The 20838-nt window shown below is 38.0% G+C and overlaps 1 non-coding gene across 1 annotated transcript; it reads right to left on the reverse strand.

Annotated features, from left to right (window-relative positions):
• Window positions 1-18315: 18315 nt before the first annotated feature.
• Window positions 18316-18419, reverse strand: LOC130977685 (small nucleolar RNA R71). The gene has a single exon (XR_009085368.1). It is a non-coding gene; the product is annotated as a small nucleolar RNA R71 (small nucleolar RNA).
• Window positions 18420-20838: the final 2419 nt, after the last annotated feature.

Genomic DNA, 20838 nt, shown 5'->3' on the forward strand with positions numbered 1-20838 from the left:
TCTCTCTGAGGATTTAGGACTTCTTCTTGTTTTGGGAGTAACTCTGGATCCAGGTTTAAATGTTCTTTTATTTTAGTTTTACAATTATTTATTCCAACATTTGAATTGATTATTATAAATTGATTTATGAATTATTCCATGTCACAGATTGTTATTTGAATTAATGATAATTGAGGTATTTTCAGTCTATGATTGTTCTCTTTGATTTAAGTTGCCATTGCTTCACATCTAAGGATATTTTTATTATTTCAGCAAATTTACTTTTTCCCTTTTGGTTCTGGTTAAGAATTCAGTAACTCAACAGTTATCAAACTCAACATAATTGATAATCGTTATCTTGCTAATTGAGCTGAACTTAAATAATCCCAACCTTTTCTTAAGAAATAATTAGGATTCAAAGGTCAATTTAATTAGTCCCTGGACTTTCCTTTGCCCTGGTAAAAGTTGACCAAGTGGAATTAAGATACAACTTTCATTATTGTTGAGAGAGATAACTAAGTTGAACTTCTAGTTTCTCTTACCTTGCCAAAAGTTGTTTTACAGTTATTTATTTATTTTTAATTGCCATTTAATTCACTCGTCATTTAAATCACTTGCTTCTCATATTCTAAACCCCGATTACAACCTTTATAGCCAATAATAAGAACATACTTCCTCGCAGTTCCTTGAGAAGACGACCCGAGGTTTAAATACTCGGTTATCAATTTTAAAGGGGTTTGTTACTTGTGACAACCAAAATGTTTGTACGAAGGGATTTCTGTCGGTTTAGAGACTATATCTACAACGCGACTGTTTTTATGAACTTCTTTACTGGCAAAAATCCCGACGTCATGGGCTTCAGAAAGGAATCACGCGGACGCGTCGGCGACGCGGTCGCATGATAGGGATTATGCGTCCAGCACCACTCTCGCACAATAATTCGTTGTGCACCCCTTTTTACGTCGAAAATCAGGTCACGCGATCGCATGGGAGGCCATTATTCCCATATAACGCGGACGCATCGGCAACGCGGTCGCGTGGGACGATTTGTGCCACTCGCACGCCTCCAGCCACGCTCCAGCGTAACTCTCTTTTCGTTTTTATTTTCTCCCCTCTCCTTTCGACGCGGACGCGTCGCTGATGCGGTCGTGTCGCGTGTCTCTCTTTTTTTTTTGAAAAAGTATGCAAATGCAGATGCACGAAATATGCTGATAAAGAGAAGAGTTATTAAGTAGAAAAACTAAAAATGAAGAAAAGAACGATCATACCATGGTGGGTTGTCTCCCACCTAGCACTTTGCTTTAACGTCCATAAGTTGGACGCTCCACTAGCTCAATCGTCTGCCATGTGGGGATCTTCCAAGAGGAAGATCTCAAGCTCTTTGTTTTTCTGCATCTTCTCGCCATGGTACAACTTCAGACGTTGTCTGTTAACTTTGATAAGTTCAGAGCTTGAAGGATGGCTTAGGTGATAAACTCCGTATGGTTCGGCCTTCTCTACTCTGTATGGACCTTCCCATCTTGATCTCAACTTGCCTGGCAAGAGCCTCAGTCGAGATTTGTAAAGGAGGACTAAATCCTCAGGTTGGAACTATTTTCTCTTGATGTGCTAATCATGTACAGCCTTCATCTTCTCCTTGCATATTCTTGAGTTCTCATAAGCTTCTAGGTGAAGGCTCTCCAGTTCTTGTAGTTGCAACTTCCTTTCAACTCCGGCTTTCTCAATTCCCATGTTGCACTCCTTGACTGCCCAAAAGGCTCTGTGCTCTACTTCAACTGGGAGATGACAAGCTTTTCCATAAACTAAGCGGAAAGGACTCATCCCAATGGGTGTTTTATATGCTGTCCTATATGCCCATAGTGCATCTTGTAGCCTGGTGCTCCAGTCTTTTCTATGAGGTTTGACTATCTTCTGCAAGATACGCTTTATCTCTCTGTTTGACACCTCGGCTTGCCCATTGGTCCGAGGATGGTATGCTGTTGCAACCTTATGAATTATCCCATGCTTCCTCATTAATCCTATTAGTCTCCTGTTACAAAAATGGGTGCCTTGATCGCTCACGATTGCTCGTGGTGATCCAAAGCGGCAAATAATATGGTTTCTCACAAAGGAAACAACAGTGTTAGCATCATCAGTGCGGGTAGGAATTGCTTCCACCCATTTGGAAACGTAATCCACAGCTAACAATATATAAAAATAGCCATTAGAATTTGGAAATGGACCCATGAAATCAATGCCCCAAACATAAAAAATTTCACAGAAAAGCATAATTTGTTGAGGCATCTCATCCCTTCTGAATATATTACCAAATTTTTGGCATGGGAGACAAGATTTACAAAACTCAGCAGCGTCTCTAAAAAGAGTAGGCCACCAGATCTACAGTCTAAGATCTTTCTAGCTGTTCTTTGAGGGCCAAAATGTCCTCCACTCTCAGATGAGTGACATGCCTCTAAAATGGACTGAAATTCTGATTGAGGCACACAACGTCTAATTACCTGATCAGCGCCACATCTCCATAAATATGGGTCATCCCATATATAATATTTAGACTCGCTTTTCAGCTTGTCCCTTTGATGCTTAGAAAAGTGTGGAGGAAATGTGCGGCTAACTAGATAATTAGCTACAGGTGCGTACCAAGGGACTACCTCAGATACTGCTTGCAGGTTATCAAATGGAAAATTATCATCTATAGGAGTAGAATCATCCTTAATGTGCTCAAGGCAACTCAAGTGGTCTGCCACTAGATTTTGGTTACCACTCCTATCCTTTATTTCTAAATCAAATTCTTGTAATAGCAGTATCCAACGTATGAGCCTTGGTTTGGACTCCTTTTTAACTAATAGATACTTTAAAGCTGCATGGTCCGAATACACTACTACTCTAGTACCAAGTAAATAAGCCCGGAATTTATCCAGAGCAAAAACAATAGCAAGAAGTTCTTTCTCAGTAGTAGTATAATTGGACTGGGCAGTGTATAAAGTCTTAGACGCATAAGCAATAACAAAAGGATCCTTACCTTCACGCTGAGCTATCGCTGCTCCTACTGCATGGTTGGAAGCATCGCACATGATTTCAAACGGCTAGCTCCAGTCTGGTCCTCTCACAATTGGAGCTTGAGTCAGGTTGGTCTTCAGCTTATCAAATGCTTGTTTGCAATCCTCACTGAACTCAAACTCAATAGCCTTCTGCAGTAATCTGGATAGGGGAAGTGCTACCTTACTAAAGTCCTTAATAAATCTCCTGTAAAAACCTGCATGGCCAAGGAACGAACGGACTTCCCTCACAGAAGAGGGGTAAGGCAAACTAGAAATAACATCCACCTTTGCTGGATCTACAGAAATGCCAGCATTAGATACAACATGTCCCAGCAAAGGTTTGTACTGACATATCTATCTAATACTCTAGATAAACTATCCAAGCAAAGGTTAAAAGAATCACCATAAACGCTAAAATCATCCATAAAAACCTCCATACAGTCTTCAATCAGATCAGAAAAAAGACTCATCATGCACCTTTGGAAAGTGGCTGGCGCATTGCACAGGCCAAAGGGCATTCTCTTGTAAGCATAAGTTCCAAAAGGACATGTAAAGGTAGTCTTTTCCTGATCCTCAGGAGCTATATGAATCTGGAAATAGCCTGTGTAACCATCTAAAAAGCAATAATGTGATTTACCTGACAGGCGATCTAGCATTTGATCAATGAATGGAAGAGGGTAGTGATCCTTACGAGTAGTTTGGTTGAGACGCCTGTAATCAATGCAGACCCTCCAGGCGTTTTGTACTCTGGTTGCTATGAGCTCTCCATGCTCATTCTTCATTGTAGTGACTCCAGACTTCTTGGGCACCACTTGTACTGGGTTCACCCATTCACTGTCTGAGATGGGGTAGATAATACCTGCCTCTAATAGTCTGGTTACTTCCTTCTTGACAACCTCTAAAATGGTGGGGTTCAATCTTCTTTGGGGTTGACGAACAGGTCTTGCTCCTTCTTCTAAAAATATCCCGTGCTCACAAACTTGAGGGTTGATGCCTACTATGTCTGCTAAACTCCACCCAATTACTTTCTTGTGCTTCCTCAGCACACTAAGTAACTGCTCTTCCTGCTGAGAAGTGAGGTCCTGTGCAATGATAACTGGAAACTTCTGCTTGTCCTCAAGGTAGGCATATTTGAGGTGTGGAGGGAGAGGTTTCAATTCTAACTTATGGTCATGGTCTGGCTCTGGATTATCTGGAACTGGTGGCAGTGGTAGAGTGCCTGCATTGTCCTCGGAATTCCCCACACTTGGACCTTGTCCTAGGTACTTATCTTCAAACTCTTCCTGGTGAACTTCAGCTATAGTTTCATCTATGATGTCACACTGGAAGATAGAACGATCTTCTGGAGGGTTGTTTATGACTCCATTCAGATTGAAGATTACCATTCGGCCATCTATTTCAAAAGAGTATGTTCCTGAAAAAGCATCCAATTTGAATTTTGATGTCTTCAGGAATGGTCTCCCAAGTAGGATTGATGATGGCTTATCTGAGTCATTATGGGGCATCTTCAAGATATAAAAATTAGTGGGGAATGTGAGCCCTTTAATGTTCACTAAAACGTCTTCAGTAACTCCAGCCACTATAATAATGCTTTTATCTGCTAACACAAAACGAGCTGCCGACCTTTTTAACGGAGGGAGCCTCAAAACATCATATACAGATAAAGGCATTATACTAACACATGCTCCTAAATCACACATGCAGTCATAAATTACTACACCACCAATAGTACAGCTAACTATACAAGGACCTGGGTCACTACACTTTTCAGGTAAATTTTTCATTAAAGCAGATATAGAACTTCCTAAAGGAATAGTTTCTAATTCATTAATTTTTGTCTTTATGTATGCACAAATCTTTTAGAAACTTTGCATATTTAGGTACCTGTTGAATGACATCAAAAAGGGGAACAGTTACCTCAACCTTTTTGAATATTTCTACCATTTTAGGATCAGGTTCCAACTGCTTCCTGGGCTTCCTTGCAAGTTGTGGAAATGGAATGGGAGTGGTGTTTTCTGCAGTGTTTGCGCCTTTTGGTGCTTCCTCCTGTGGTTGAGCTTCTTCTTCTTCAGTTATGTCCTGTATGTCCTCTTCCTCTTCAACATCTTCTATTTCTACTACCTCTTCAGCTGAGACGTGTTCTGGTGGGCTTGGCTCCTCCTGATTCCTCTCCTGCAGTGTGGTTCAAGACCTTAGGGTGATGGCATTAATGCCACCCTTTGGGTTGGGTAATGGTTGAGAGGGGAGTCCGCCAGAGTTTGAGGACTGGTTGTTGGAGTTGTTCATTGATCCAATCTGTGAGACAAGAGTTTGTAAAGTAGAAGTCAAAACATTCATAGTTACATTAAAATTATTCTCCATAGCCTATTGTCTCCGATCAATGGCTTGTAGTAATTCATCATTAGGAGAGGAAGAGGGGTAAATGATCTGAGAAGTCTGCTGAGATGCTTGAGGCTGTCTTAAATGAGGTGCTCTGTAGGACTGATTTTGATTCTGCTGCCTGAAGTTGTTATTGTTATTCCACCTCTGATTTCCATTATTATCTCTGCCTCCTCTGTTATAATTGTCCCTCCAACCCTGGTTAGAATTGTCTCTCCAACCTTGGTTAGAGTTATCCTGCCATCCTTGGTTATAGTTGCCACATTGATTGTACCCTTGATTGGGACGGTTGTGAAAGTTATGAGTGGCTGCTACAGTGTTGTCTTCTGGTTGGAGTTGCGGACACTCATCGGTATAGTGACTATAATCTGCACAGATTCCGCATACTCTTTGTGGAACCAGCTGCTGGCTGTGCTGTGGTGGAGAAGGCTGAACTTGCTGAGGTTGTTGTTGATTCAGTTGCATCTGCTTCAGCAAGTTGGTCATTTCACATAAGCTCTGAGCTATAGCAGCAGTCTCTTTACTAGTGGATACCTCTGCAACAGCTCTTGACCTACCTTGTCTCTGCCTATAATTCCTAGTAAAGTCAGCTAAGTCGCTGATCAATTGTCATGCTTCTTCCGTAGTCTTGTACTTTTTCATAGAACCATTGCTAGCACCTTCCAGTGTGGTCCTATCTTGAGATTTTATACCCTGTGTAAAGTAACCGAGCAACACTATCTTGTCAATCATATGATGGGGGCATGCATCTCGAAGATTATTGAAGTGTTCTAGGTATTCATAGAGGGTCTCAGATTCATCCTGAACGATCATAGACATGTCCTTCCTCAGCTTATCGGCAACTTCAGCTGGAAAGAATTTATCCAGAAACTCTCTCCTAAGTGTATCCCAGTTGGAAACAGTTGCTCCGGGTTGAGTGTAGTACCACTCTCTTGCCTTTCCCTCGAGAGAAAACGGGAAGGCTTTCAACAGAATAAAGATTTCATCAGTGCCATTACGCTTAACAGTAGAACAAGCAGTCTGGAAATCCCTAAGATGCTTGATAGGCTCTTGAGCAGGTAAGCCATGAAACTTGGGCATTAAGTTGAGTAGTGAAGACTTTATTTCAAAATCTACAGCTACTGCTAGGTGGTGTGCCTGGAATGGTTGGAGCGTAAAATCAGGGGCTCTTTCCTCTTGGATAATGACTCTTCTGGGCGTTGCCATGTCACCTGCACGTAAATAAACTGGATCAGTAGAGAGGGAGCTTGTTTCTTCCTTAGATAACGGTTCAGGTTCGTCCTCAAAGAGGGGTCACTGACGCCGAGCTTGCCTTATACGTGAAAGAGTTCTTTCAATTTCAGGGTCAAATACTGGCAAGCTTGGATTAGGAAGTGAATGCGCCATTTAACGAAAGAAACGTACAGCTCATAGTGACAAAAATAAAATAAAATGCAAATAAATAAATTCTAATTAATAACTTTAGCACTCTATTGCAACTCCCCGGCAACGGCGCCAAAAATTGATGCGGGCAGAAATTGGCGAATTAAAAAATTATTAAAATATATACGTTGCAAGTATAGTTCTTAACTCACCAGAAATCCACTTATCAATTTAGAAAGGTGTCACAGAAATTTGAAATTAAAATACTGGGAGTATGAATCCCAGGTCGTCTCCCAATGAGTTGCAGAAAAGTGTGCTATTTTATTAATCAGATATTTTCAAAAAGGTTTGAGTTGAGTAAATAGGAAATAAAATTGGAGAATTTGAATAATGTAAATAAAAGCCTTGACTGGGAGTTGATTAGTTGGAAGTCCCAGTATTGTTGAATTACTCTCTAGATTAATTGATAATTAAAGGTTATCCTGTTTAGTTATCTCTTACTAGGTAAGGGAAAGTCAAACAAGTCAGAATGCTACGTCCGTTCACAAGTTGCAACCCACTTAATTAAAAGGGATTGGTGTTAGTGACTAGAGGGCAATCCAACAGTAAACCCAATTACAATCTTTCTTTTAAGCCTTCCAACTCAAGGGTTCCTTTCAATCAACTCCCCATCAAGTTAGGGAACTACTCGCTCATTGTGAATGTAAAATTCATAACATATGAAAGGGAATTGAAGAAAGACATTATAAATAAAAATCAAAATAATCAATTAAAAATAAAAGTAATCCTTGTATTAAATAATCCTAAAAATATTCCAATGGTAAAATTAAGCAAAGCAAAGGACATGGAAGAGTAAAGCCAAGTAAAGAAAACGAACTGGAATGACGAAGTCTTGATGAGGTAATAACTCTTCTCAGTATCCCAATGCAAAATGTGGTAGAAAAATAAAATTCTAAGGACTATGAATGTGTAGAGAGAAAAACCTAGAGGAGGAGTAAAAAAACTAGATCTAAAACTAAAATTGTGTAGAATGAATTGTTGTTCTGGTTTCTGCATGTTTTCTGGCTCTAGTCTGCTGTTCTGGGCCGAAAACTGGGTCAAAATAGGGTCCAAAATGGCCCCCAGCAAATTCTGCAGATTATGCAGATCGCACACGTCACGCGATCGCGTCATCCATGCGGACGCATCATTCGCATTTTTCCCTGCCATGCGTTCGCGTCGTCCACGCTTCCGCGTCACTTGTGCTTTTTCAATCCGCGCGGTCGCATGAGCCATGCGACCGCGTCACTGCGATTTCTCCTCTTTCGCGCGAACGCGTGAGCCATGCGGCCGCGTCACTTTTCGCTGGTTATCTCCTCACTTTCTCATGTTCCTTCCATTTTTGCTAGCTTCCTTTCAAATCTCCAACTCATTCATGCCCTATAAAGCCTGAAACACTTAACACAGATTACATCATCGAATGGAATAAAGGAGAATTAAAATGCATAATTAAAAGTCTCTAGGAAGCAGTTTTCAATCATGTAATAATTTCAGGAAGGAAATATAAATGCATGCTAAATTAATGAATAAGTGGGTAAGGATCATGATAAAACCACACAATTAAACACAATATAAAACAAAAAATAGTGGTTTATCAGTGGTAGGGTATTTCATTATGGTATCAGAGCAGTTCGTTCCTATAGAGCCTGAGGACAGACTGATTGTGCTTCTGTGCATTCTCTATGTATGTGTCTATATACTATTAGAATATTTTACTGATATATGTGGCATAAATGTTCATGAGCATGCATTTGGGACTTAAAGCACTAGACTTGTGATATTGAGACTGATCAACTTGATATCACTTGTTTAGTGTGTATAGGGACCAGATGTTGACTCGCAGACGTGGACGCGGGCGAGGTAAAGACAGAATAGGAAATGCTATGCCGAAAGCAACATGGAATAATCCTAACCCTGTAGACTTCATGTTTGCCCTAGGGAATATGGCCGCGGCTATGCAGGCGACAGCCGAAGCCCTGGTAGATCAAATAAACAATAGGAATAATGGCAACAACGGTGATGAGGGTCCTAAGACGCTTTCTTCCATCCTGAAGGTTCATCCTCCGACCTTCCGAGGAACCTCAAACCGTACCGATGCAGACAATTGGATTCAATCAATAGAGTGAGCATTATAGGTTTAGCAGGTTCCTAAAGAACAGTGGGATGAGAATTATTTAGAATTGAGGTATGATGGATGATGGAAGGATGTAGAGTTGTGTTGTAGTGGTATTGCATATGCTGTAACTAATTCTGTGATGATCGGAATTGCATGGAACTAAGTCCTGGTTAAACTTCGGAATATTTGGAACTGAACTGGAGAATTTGGGATCTTTTTGTTAAATATATGATTTATGGTAAATTTTCAAATTGTAGTCCTGGAATCTGATTTTACTATAGAATTTTTAGAACAACAGTAACTTGTTGGCTCTGGTGCGAATGTTTCAAAATGAATTTTGAAATGGAACCAATTTTAAATAAAGATTTAGTCTTATTATTTTAATTTCGTAAAATTTTAGAATGGTTGAGCTTGTGGTTTTAAAGATATGGATTTTCGAAATACGATGCGTTATGCAATAAAATCCAGATTCTGATTTCTTAGATCAGCAAATTTGAAAGTTTATAACTTCTGATTATGGATGGATATTCAGGTGTAACCAATTGGAGGTGAAAATCAGTTATGTTTAGCAGATGTGATTTAAATTTCAGGGCTGTCCATATTTTAATGAGTGAGTTATGGGACTTGGAAGAGGACATGTTCATTGGCTTTTAAAACAGAATTCTGCAGAAAGTTACTCAACTTCCAAGTTACATAACTCCTTCATTAAAAATGATTTTGACCTGAAACTAATTGGAAAAGAAACCTGGATATGTTAAGTTAAACCATATTAATTTTGAAGGCTATTGGATTTAATTTGAATTTTATATGGAATTTTAGATATCGTATGTTTTTGCTGTTTTCTGATTTCTAAGCACTGCAGAGCAGTCAGCATTTCTCCTCTTCTCCTGAGGTTGATTAAATAAAAAAATTGTGATTTTTTGTTTGTTAGAGAGCTTATTCCAAGCTGAACGTCTGGATATAAAGTTTGTCCAATTCCGAGTTCATTTGTTATATTAAAAATAGAAAAGAAAATAGAGTGTCGGGGATGTCTTAGTGATAGTCATGGGTCCAAAAAGTCAAAGATTAATCTTCGTGTTATGTGATTGATTTAATGTTAGAATTGGGATGATTTTAAAATTATTCGATACTAAAAAAGTTGAGAAGAGTTCGATAAATGGTTTGGTCAGGACCCGGAAAGGATAAACGTGATAAATTATAAGGGAATGATGTGAAAGCTAAATGAATACATGTTGTTATGGCTATAAAAAAACGAATGTAAGGAAATGATGATGATAAATGATGAGATTTCACTACAAGAAAAACACCCATTCAGCCACAATTTTTTTAAGCTACATTTAAAAAGCGTAGCCTATTCATAGAACAGGCTATGAATAGGCTATGCTTTTCTTCGTGTTGCCTTTTTATAAGAGAAAAGGATACACAATTGTGGCATCATTTAAAAAGAGTAGCCTTAGATATTATAGAAATCACTTATAAAGCGTAGCCGTAGGTTGATATCTATGGGTTCACTTTTCGTATCAAAGAAAACGCTTTTAAAGAATAACTTATTTATTATGTTTTGGGTGCGCTTTAAAAGTGATACCTAATGTATGTAGGGCCAAATCCTAATACTTAGTGAATTTTTTATTCCTGTTTCATTTTCCTCCAAAAGCACACATGCACACTGCACCTTCAATTCGAGTAACCCTCACCTTCGCGATTCATACCTTTAACACTCATAACCTACGACACTCATCACCTTCGCCTTCTCATTGTTGCTGTCGACCGTCGCCTCCCAGTCACCACTCACCACTCACCACATCGCTGTGCTACTCACCAGCTCACCACTTACCAGCCCACACTCTCATCCTCACTCAAGACACACACAAAAGAGGAAAGAAAATTAGAAAAGGGGAGAACGGGAAGAAGAAGAGAAGAAGAGATGAGAGGGGAAGGAAGGAGAGGACGACACCGGCTAGGGCTCCGTCGCGCAGACCATCGTCGTTGCGTGCGCTGACCATCGCCTCAGCATCGCCATCTCATGCACTCACCGTCGCCGCTCAGCATCATCATCGTGTGTGCTCACTGTCACTGCTCAGCATCGTCATCGTCGCTTAGCATCGTCATTGCCACTCACCTGAGAATGTATGTATCAATTTTCAGTTTGTTCTGTGAAATTTGGGAGGTTTTGGGTTCCAATTTTAGGGTTTTTAAGTAGGAGTTGTAGCTTCTGGATATGACACTGATAGGAATTGGGGATTTTACTGCATGAATGGTTTTAGCTTCCTAGTAGCCGAGAAGCAATCGCAGACCACCTACAATAGTTCTCAATCTCATTCTCTTTGTCGCTCGTCATCTCACTTTTTATCTCATTCACTCTTTCTTTGTCTCACCCTCTATCTCACTTGTTCTCTGTGTATGGATTTTTCTTCTGTGAATTTTTAAAGGTTTTGAGGGTTCTATTTTTTGGGCTTTCTAATTTTATGAGTTTCTGCTTCTTGCTTCGTTAGGGTTTTCTTTTTTGTTTGAGAAGATTATTAGCCTCAAGTGTGCAAATTGTCGCCTCTTCAAACAGAGTTTATTATTTTTAACACCATTTGTGGTTTGTGTGTGCTATGAATTTGCAGAGCTAATGCAGATAGAAGCCAGAAGATTGGGAATTACTGATCAATGGTTCTTTAAGCTCTTCCTTCTCATCACTGATATTGGATCCATGCAGCCTGTGTCAGGCGCTGAATTTGCTCCAGGAAGTCAAGTCAGTGGAAAGGATAATACAAAGACTAATGGGATTACGGTTCATTCACATCTAGTGGTTTAAAGAATAATCCAAGATTATTGGTTACATACTTGTATTCATTGATTTGGTAGGATGATGCGGGAGAAGATGGTACTGGTGCAAAGAATGATACAAAGAGCGATGCCCAAGCAGCTGAAAAAAGCGAGGGAGATAAATCTAACCCAGTAACAAAGAAGGATGGAGAGAATAACACTCCTTCAAAAGCAGCTGTATGATCAATATCTTAATAGCTAGCTATTTAGGAAGTGTGAGTTTAGAAGTGAATCTAACATGATAATGATCAATAAAATTATGCAAAAAGTTTGTTTCCTTGGAAGGCAGCTCATATGAATTCAAGGTCTATATCACGTATAGTTACAGATTTGTTGTTGCCTGCTTGCTTCTAGAAAGAAAGAAGCAATTTATTACATGTCCCCGCTTTTCCTTTAGATGTTGGTTATAAAACAATTCTTTTGGCCTTTCCTAATGTAATATCATACTATGTATCTATAATCATATCCTTGTATATATTTGGTCAAGTTTCAGTATTTTTTAGAGCTAATGAAGGTGCCACGAGTAGAGTCAAAGTTAAGAGTATTCTCTTTCAAGATTCAATTTCTATCTCAGGTATGGTGGTGCTTACTATATTTTTCTATATGTTTTGTGGAATTGAACTTTTGATTCAGTTATGTTTTCTTCTTTTTGCAGGTTACAAAATTTAAGAAGAGTTTAAAAGCTGTGAACTCTGCTTGTGAAGAGGTACATTGTGCATGAAACTAACAAACTGTGTTATTGGCATTTCTTTGACCTCATGCATTTTCTCTTGGGAATAGGTTCGAGAGTCTGCCAAGCTGAAGGAGATCATGAAGAAAATTCTTTTTTTGGGTAATACATTAAATCAAGGAATAGCTAGGGATATGTAGTTTTTTCCTTTAAATGTTAATGCCCTTATCATTCTCTAGGACATCGTTCCAACTCTCTCAATTTTCTATGTTTGGATAATCACAGGCCCTTCTTAATTTTTCAGCAGTTAAAATTTAATTTGATTCTGTTAGATCTTGTCTAACGTAAACTTACAGTTTATGAATTACTATTTATTTATTTATTTATTTTATGCAGGATCTGCAATTGGATTCAAGTTGGATAGTCTTTTAAAATTTACTGACACTCGTGCTTCTATCAATAAGATGACACTGATGCACTATCTTTGCAAGGTATAATAACAATTACACTAAAGGAATATATCATTTGATCACTTACCTTCTTTCCATTTTGCTATTTTGGCTCTAGGTTCTAGCTGATAGGTCGCCTGGACTGCTTGAATTCCACTTAGACCTTGTAAGCCTGGAAGCTGCGACTAAGATGATGATTTATGCTTGGTTGGAAAAAGAAAATTATTCAACTGTTAATTGCTAGTTTGGTTGGTTTATTGGTTCTGTTTCACTTTGTTCCCTTATAAAATTGAGCACATATCTCCTCCTTTGACTTCTTGCAATGATATGTGTGTCACATGAATTAAGAGTTTACTCGCACTTTAGAAGTATACTATTACTGATCAATGCTATTACATGAATTAAAAAATAATTATTATTTAAAAGTTTCAAAACACTAGCATTTGTGTGTTCTATTTCATTGAGTATAAAAGTTAACTCTCCATCTTGTTCATAATATGATACGTTCTCTACATGTAAAACACGAGATCCTTTTCAACACTAACATCCATTTTTGTATTCAGTATTCTTTTTTCAAATGATACTGCTGCATGTAGTAGTAGTAGAGGAGTAATAATTCAAGATTGACTTGTGTAGGAGAGTTCAACTTTTCAAATGTGAGGAGAATAGGAAAACTTTATGGCAACAGTTCTGATTTTGACGTTGTGGGAGGTAGGGGATTTTTGTCTAGCTGCCAGGGTGATGATTTTTTAAATTATAGCTCTTTATCTAATGGTTTATAACTTATGCTTTTTTTATCTTTGAATTCCAAATTTGGATTTGTGAAACACTAATATGCATTGGTGAAACTTGTACACGGTACAAAAAGAATTAATGATATCAGTCATTGATAGTTTTTGAGTCTGATTTTTTAATTTTTATAATCACGAATGTCATTATAAATATTTTTCTAATTACTTTTCTATATAATTATGTAGTATAATATTGAGGATGATGATAATTAAGATTAAGTTGATTATTATTGTGGTTTATTAGCTAAGATAGAGTAGTGTTGCTAATGGATACATGTATGGTTGCCTAATGACTTTTATTAGAAGATACTTATGTAGGATATAATATTTTAGTTTTTTATAGAGTATTAGTAGTAAATTCTAAGTGATATCATATTTGATATGGCTATGTTTATTTTAATATGAGATGAGATGTATGAATATTTAAAATTAACATCATTATAGTACTTTTGGATCATTATTATAAATATATTTTGGTTACAGATAAATTTCGTTATTTAAAAAAATTATTTAGTATAATTATGTATTTATTTTTATTTTATAATATTTAATTTATTTAATTAAAAATACAGAATTATTATATATGTAATTATAGTACTAAATATTAAGTTGTATTAATAATTATTAAAATATATATATATATATATATATATATATATATATATATATATATAAACAATAAGGGACCTAAGGCTACACTTATATACAGTAGCTATAGTATACAAAAAAAAAACGAGGGACCTAAGGCTACACTTATAAAAAGTAGTCATGGAATATGATGAGCGGATAATTTATACGCTTTTTGGCATTGTTTTTAGGCAGTTTTTAGTATGTTTTAATTACTTTTTAGTATATTTTTATTAGTTCTTATGCAAAAATCACATTTCTGGACTTTACTATGAGTTTGTGTGTTTTTCTGTGATTTCAGGTATTTTCTGGCTGAAATTAAAGGACCTGAGCAAAAATCTGATTCAGAGGCTGAGAAAGGACTGCAGATGTTGTTGGATTCTGACCCTCCTGCACTCGAAGTGGATTTTTTAGAGCTACAGAAGCCCAATTGGCGCGCTCTTAATTGCGTTGGAAAGTAGACATCTTGGACTTTTTAGCAATGTAAAATAGTCCATACTTTGCCTAAGATTTGATGGCCCAAACTGGCGTCCAAACACCCACCAGAGACCCTTTTCTGGTGTAAAATGCCGGAACTAGCACCAGAACTGGAGTTAAACGCCCAAACTGGCATCCAAGCTGGTTTTAATCTAAGGATGCCTATGCATGTGAAAGCTTCAAAGCTCAGCCAAAGCACACACCAAGTTTACCCCGGAAGTGGATTTCTGCACTATCTGCACTTAGTTACTCCTTTTCTGTAAACCTAGTTTACTAGTTTAGTATAAATAGCATTTTCTACTATTGTATTTGGAGTCTTTGACCTTATGGGAGTTCTTCAAACTTTTTTTGGAGACTGGCCATTCGGCCGTGCCTAAAACATTTTGTTCTTATGTATTTTCCAACAGTGGAGTTTCTACACCTCATAGATTAAGGTGAGGAGCTCTGCTGTTCTTCACGAATTAATGCAAGTACTATTATTTTTCCTTCAATGCACGCCTACTTCTTCTCCAAGATATACTCTTGTACTTAATTCAGTTAAGTCAGAATGAAGGGGGTGACCCGTGACAATCACCCACTATCTTCGTTACTCGCTTAACCAAGATCCGCGTGCCTGACAACCATAAAGTGGTCTACATGATATTCAACGTAGTCATTGGACGCCAGTCGGAGTATATTCTCTTGGGTCTCTGATCCGTGATTCGCATTGTCTCTCCTGACAACAGAGCATCTGAATCTAAGATTAGAACCTTCGTGGTATAGGCCAGAATCAATAGGCAGCATTCCAGAGATCCGAAAAGTCTAAACATTGTCTGTGGTATTCCGAGTAGGATCTAGGAAGGGATGACTGTAAAGAGCATCAAACTCATGACTGTTGGGCGCAGTGACAGTGTGCAAAAGGATCAAGGGATCTTATTCCGACACAAGTGAGAACCGACAGATGATTAGCCATGCGGTAGCTATGCCTGGTATTTTTCATCCGAGACAACAAATCCGATAGTTGATTAGCCGTACAGAAACCATAGATGACCATTTTCACTGAGAGGATCATACAGCTTGCCATGGAAGGGAGGACGCATGATTGGATGAAGACAATAGGAAAGCAGAGGTTCAGAAGCAACAAAGCATCTCCAAACGCTTATCTGAAATTCCCACCAATGAATTACATAAGTATCTCTATGTTAATTACTGATTTATTTATCTTTTAATTGTCAAAACCTTATAACCATTTGAATCCACCTGATTGAGATTTACAAGATGACCATAGCTTGCTTCAAGCCGTCAATCTCCGTGGGATCGACCCTTACTCACGTAAGGTATTACTTGGACGACTCAGCGCACTTGCTGGTTAGTTGTGCGGAGTTGTGAAAAGTGTGATTACAATTTTGTGCACCAAGTTTTTGGCACCGTTGCCGGGGATTGTTCGAGTTTGGACAACTGACGGTTCATCTTGTTGCTTAGATTGGGTAATTTTATTTTATGTTTAAGCTTTTTGTTTTTATTTTCGAAAAATACAAAAAAATTAATAAAATCATAAAAACCAAAAATATTTTGTGTTTTCTGTTTGAGTCTAGTGTCAATTTTAAGTTTGGTGTCAATTGCATGTTTTTAATTTTCTTAAGTTTTCGAAAAAAATATGCATTGTGTTCTTCTGTGATCTTCAAGTTGTTCTTGATGATTTCCTTTGTTCAATCTCATGATTTTCTTGTTTTGTATTTTATGTTGTTTTTCATATGTATTTTCGACTTCATAGTGTCTAAACATTCGAAATTTCTAGGCTTGGTGTCTTGCATATCTTTCTTTTCTAAAAAATTTTCAAAAATATGTTCTTGATGTTCATCATGATCTTCAAAGTTTTCTTGGTGTTCATCTTGACATTCAAAGTGTTCTTGCATGCATTATTGGTTTGATCTTAAATTCTTATGTTTTGAGTCATTTGTGTTTTTCTCTCTTCTCATTAAAAATTCAAAAAAGTCAAAAATATATATCTTTTCAAGAAAATAATACATAAAGAAATGAATATTCAGAACATAAAGCAGAAGAATTACAGAGAAAAAGAGCTCACTGGCGTTAAAATGCCTGTAAAGAGGCACTTTGGGCGTTTAACGCCAGTAAAGCTATCATTCTGGGCGTTAAACGCCAGAATGGGCAGCATTCTGGGCGTTTAACGCCAGAAATGGCAGCATTCTGGGCGTTCAGAAAAACGCCAAGTAAAGAAGAATTTCTGGCGTTTAACACCAGACAGGGTACCTGGCTGGGCGTTAAACGCCTAAAGAGGCAGCCACATGGGCGTTAAACGCCAGAATGGATATCATTCTGGGCATTTAACGCTAGGATGACACAAGGGAGATAATTTCATTTCCAATTCAATTTTTTTTCAAATTTTCATGCTTTAATTCATAATTTTAAAATCTAATCTTTCCACATTTTCAAAAATCCTTACTAACAATTAATGTTTTGATTCAAAAAATTGCAAGTTTGTTACTTTCTTGTTAAGAAAGGTTCAACCTTTGAATTTTAGAATCATATCTTTTAATATCTTGTTAGTCAAGTCATCAATTTTAAAAATCAAATATTTTTCAATCATATCTTTTCAATCATATCTTTTTAAAATCATATCTTTTTCAATCAAATATTTCTCAATCTTATCTTTTTAAATTTTGATTTCAAAATCTTTTCTCTAACTTCTTATCTTTTCAAAAATTATTTTCAAATCTTTTTCAACTAATTACTATTTCTAATCATTTTCAAAATCACCTAACCACTTTTCCACTTCCAATTTTCGAAAATCACTAACCACTTTTTTTCAAAAATCTTTTTTATTAACTAATTGTTTTCAATTCTAATTTTATTTTATTCCTTTTTCAAATTTTCGAAAACTCTTTCTCTCCTCTCTTTCTATTTATTTCATTTAATTGCTAACAATTCTCTTCCACTTATCTAAAAATTCGAACCCTCTCTCTCCCTCTGTGTTTGAATTCTTCTTATTCTCTCTCTACCGCATTCCTCTATTCTTCGTTTCTGCTGACACCTCAAGGAATCTCTATGCTGTGACATAGAGGATTCCACTACTCCCTTTTGTTCTCTTTTTTTCATATGAGCAGAAACAGGGATAAAAACATTCTTGTTGAAATAGATCCTGAACCTGAAAGGACTCTGAAGAAGAAGCTAAGAGGAGCTAAAGCACAACACTTCGGAGAGGACCTTACAGAGAATTTTGAAGAAGAAGCAAACATGGCAGCCAAACCCAACAACAATGCTAAAGATGCAAGGAAGATGCTTGGTGACTATACTGCACCAACTTCCAACTTCTATGGAAGAAGCATATCAATTCCTGCCATTAGAGCAAACAACTTTGAGCTTAAGCCTCAATCAGTTCTTAGCTGAATTCTTGCAAATCTGTGATACTGTTAAGACCAATGGGATTGATCCCGAGGTCTACAGACTCATGCTTTTCCCCTTTGCTGTAAGAGACATAGCTAGGATATGGTTGGACTCACAACCTAGAGAAAGCCTGAACTCTTGGGACAAGTTGGTCAATGCTTTCTTGACGAAATTCTTTCCACCTCAAAAGATGAGCAAGCTTAGAGTGGAAGTCTAAACCTTCAAACAGAAGGAAGGTGAATCCCTCTATGAAGCTTGGGAAAGATACAAGCAATTAACCAAAAGATGTCTTTCTGACATACTTCCAAAATAGAGCATCATATGTATATTCTATGATGGTCTGTCTGAATTATCTAAGAAGTCATTGGACCATTCTGCTGGTGGATCTCTTCATCTGAAAACCCCTGCAGAAGCCCAGGAACTCATTGAGATGGTTGCAAATAACTAGTTCATGTACACTTCTGAAAGAAATCCTATGAATAATGGGATGACTCAGAAGAAAGGAGTTCTTGAGATTAATACTCTGAATACTATATTGGCTCAGAACAAAATATTGACTCAGTAAATCAATATGATTTCTCATAATCTGACTGGATTGCAAGCTGCATCCAACAGTGTTAAAGAAGCCTCCTCTGAAGGAGAAGCCTATGACCCTGAGAATCCTACAATGGAAGAGGTGAATTACATGGGAGAATCCTATGGAAACACCTATAATCCTTCATGGAGAAATCATCCAAATTTTTTATGGAAGGATCAACAGAAGCCTCAACAAGGCTTCAACAACAATAATGGTGGGAGAAATAGGTTCGGCAATAGCAAACCATTTCCATCATCTTCTCAACAACAGACAGAGAATTCTGAGCAGAGCCTCTATGGCTTAGCAAACATAGTCTCTGATCTATCTAAGACCACTCTCAGTTTCATGAATGAAACAAGGTCCTCCATAAAAAATTTGGAGGCACAAGTGGGTCAGCTGAGTAAAAGAGTTACTGAAACTCCTCCTAGTACTTTTCCAAGCAATATAGAAGAGAATCCCAAAAGAGAGTGCAAGGCCAAAACTATAACCAAAATGGCCGAACCTGGAGAGAGTGCAAAGGCAGTGATTCCCAGTGAGGAAGACCTCAAGGGACATCCACTGACCAAAGTTTCCTATTGAGGAACCAGAGGAATCTGAGACTCATACAAAGACCATAGAAATTTCACTGAACTTATTTTTGCCATTCATGAGCTCTGATGAGTATTCTCCCTCTAAAGAGGATGAAGACACTGTTGAAGAGCAAGTTGCTCAGTATCTAGGAGCAATCATGAAGCTGAATGCCAAGTTATTTGGTAATGAGACTTGGGAGGATAAACCTCCATTGCTCATCAATGAACTGAATACATGGATTCAGCAGACATTGCCTAAAAAAAAAACCGGATCCTGGAAAGTTCTTAATACCTTGCACCATAGGCACCATGAACTTTGAAAAGGCTCTGTGTGACCTGGGGTCAGGTATCAACCTCATGCCACTCTCTGTAATGGAAAAACTAGGGATCTTTGAGGTACAAGCTATAAGAATCTCACTAGAGATGGCAGACAAATCAATGAAACAGGCTTATGGACTTGTAGAGGATGTCTTAGTGAAGGTTGAAGGCCTTTACGTCCCTGCTGACTTTATAATTCTAGACACTGGGAAGGATGAGGATGAATCCATCATCCATGGAAGACCCTTCCTAGCCACAGCAAGGGCTGTGATTGATGTTGACAGAGGAGAGTTAGTTCTTCAATTGAATGAGGACTACTTTGTGTTCAAGACTCAAGGATCTTCTTTAGTAAACATGGAGAAAAAGCATGAAAAGCTTCTCTCAATACAGAGTCAGACAGAGCCCCCACACTCAACTTCTAAGTTTGTTGTTGGGAGGCCACAATTATGCTCTGAGCACTTGTGAAGCTCTGTAAGAGCTTCCTGTCAAGCTATTGACATTAAAGAAGCGCTTATTAGGAGGCAACCCAATTTTATTTATCTATATTAATTACTCTCTCATTTTATTTTCCATTGTTATTATATCTCTTCTTTAGATTGATGATCATGTGGAGTCATAAAAATAGCTGCAGAATTAAAGCAGAATCAAAAATAGCATAAAAAATAGCACACCTTGAAGGACGAGCTTACTGGCGTTTAAATGCAAGTAAGGATAGTAGAATGGGCGTTTAACGCCCAATCTGGCAGCATTCTGGGTGTTAAATGCCAGAAATGGCAGCCAGAGTGGCGTTTAATGCCAGAAAAAGATGTCTGGTGTCTGGCTGGTATTAAATGCCAGTAAGGGTAGCAAAATGGGCATTTAACGCCCAGTCTGGTAGTATTCTGGGCATTAAACACCAGAACTGGCAGCTAGACTGGTGTTTAACGCCAGAAAGGGGCCTCAGCCTGGCATTTAACGCCAGAAATGCCACACAGAGGGCATTTAAATGCCAAAAAAGTGCAGGGATGAGAAATCCTTAACATCTCAGGATCTGTGGACCCCACAGGATCCCTACCTACCCCAACTCACTCTCATTCCTCTTCACACCTTTCTATAACACTCTTCCCCAAACACCATTCACCTATCAAATCCTACCCTCTTCCCCATAATCTCTTCACTACTCACATCCACCCACTCAAATTCAAACCATTTCCCTCCCAAACCCAACCCCTATCACACGGATTCCCTCTCCACCTTACCCTATAAATACCCCTCC

The sequence above is a fragment of the Arachis stenosperma genome, chromosome 4, assembly GCF_014773155.1.
Source record: "Arachis stenosperma cultivar V10309 chromosome 4, arast.V10309.gnm1.PFL2, whole genome shotgun sequence".
NCBI classification, from domain to species: Eukaryota; Viridiplantae; Streptophyta; class Magnoliopsida; order Fabales; family Fabaceae; genus Arachis; species Arachis stenosperma.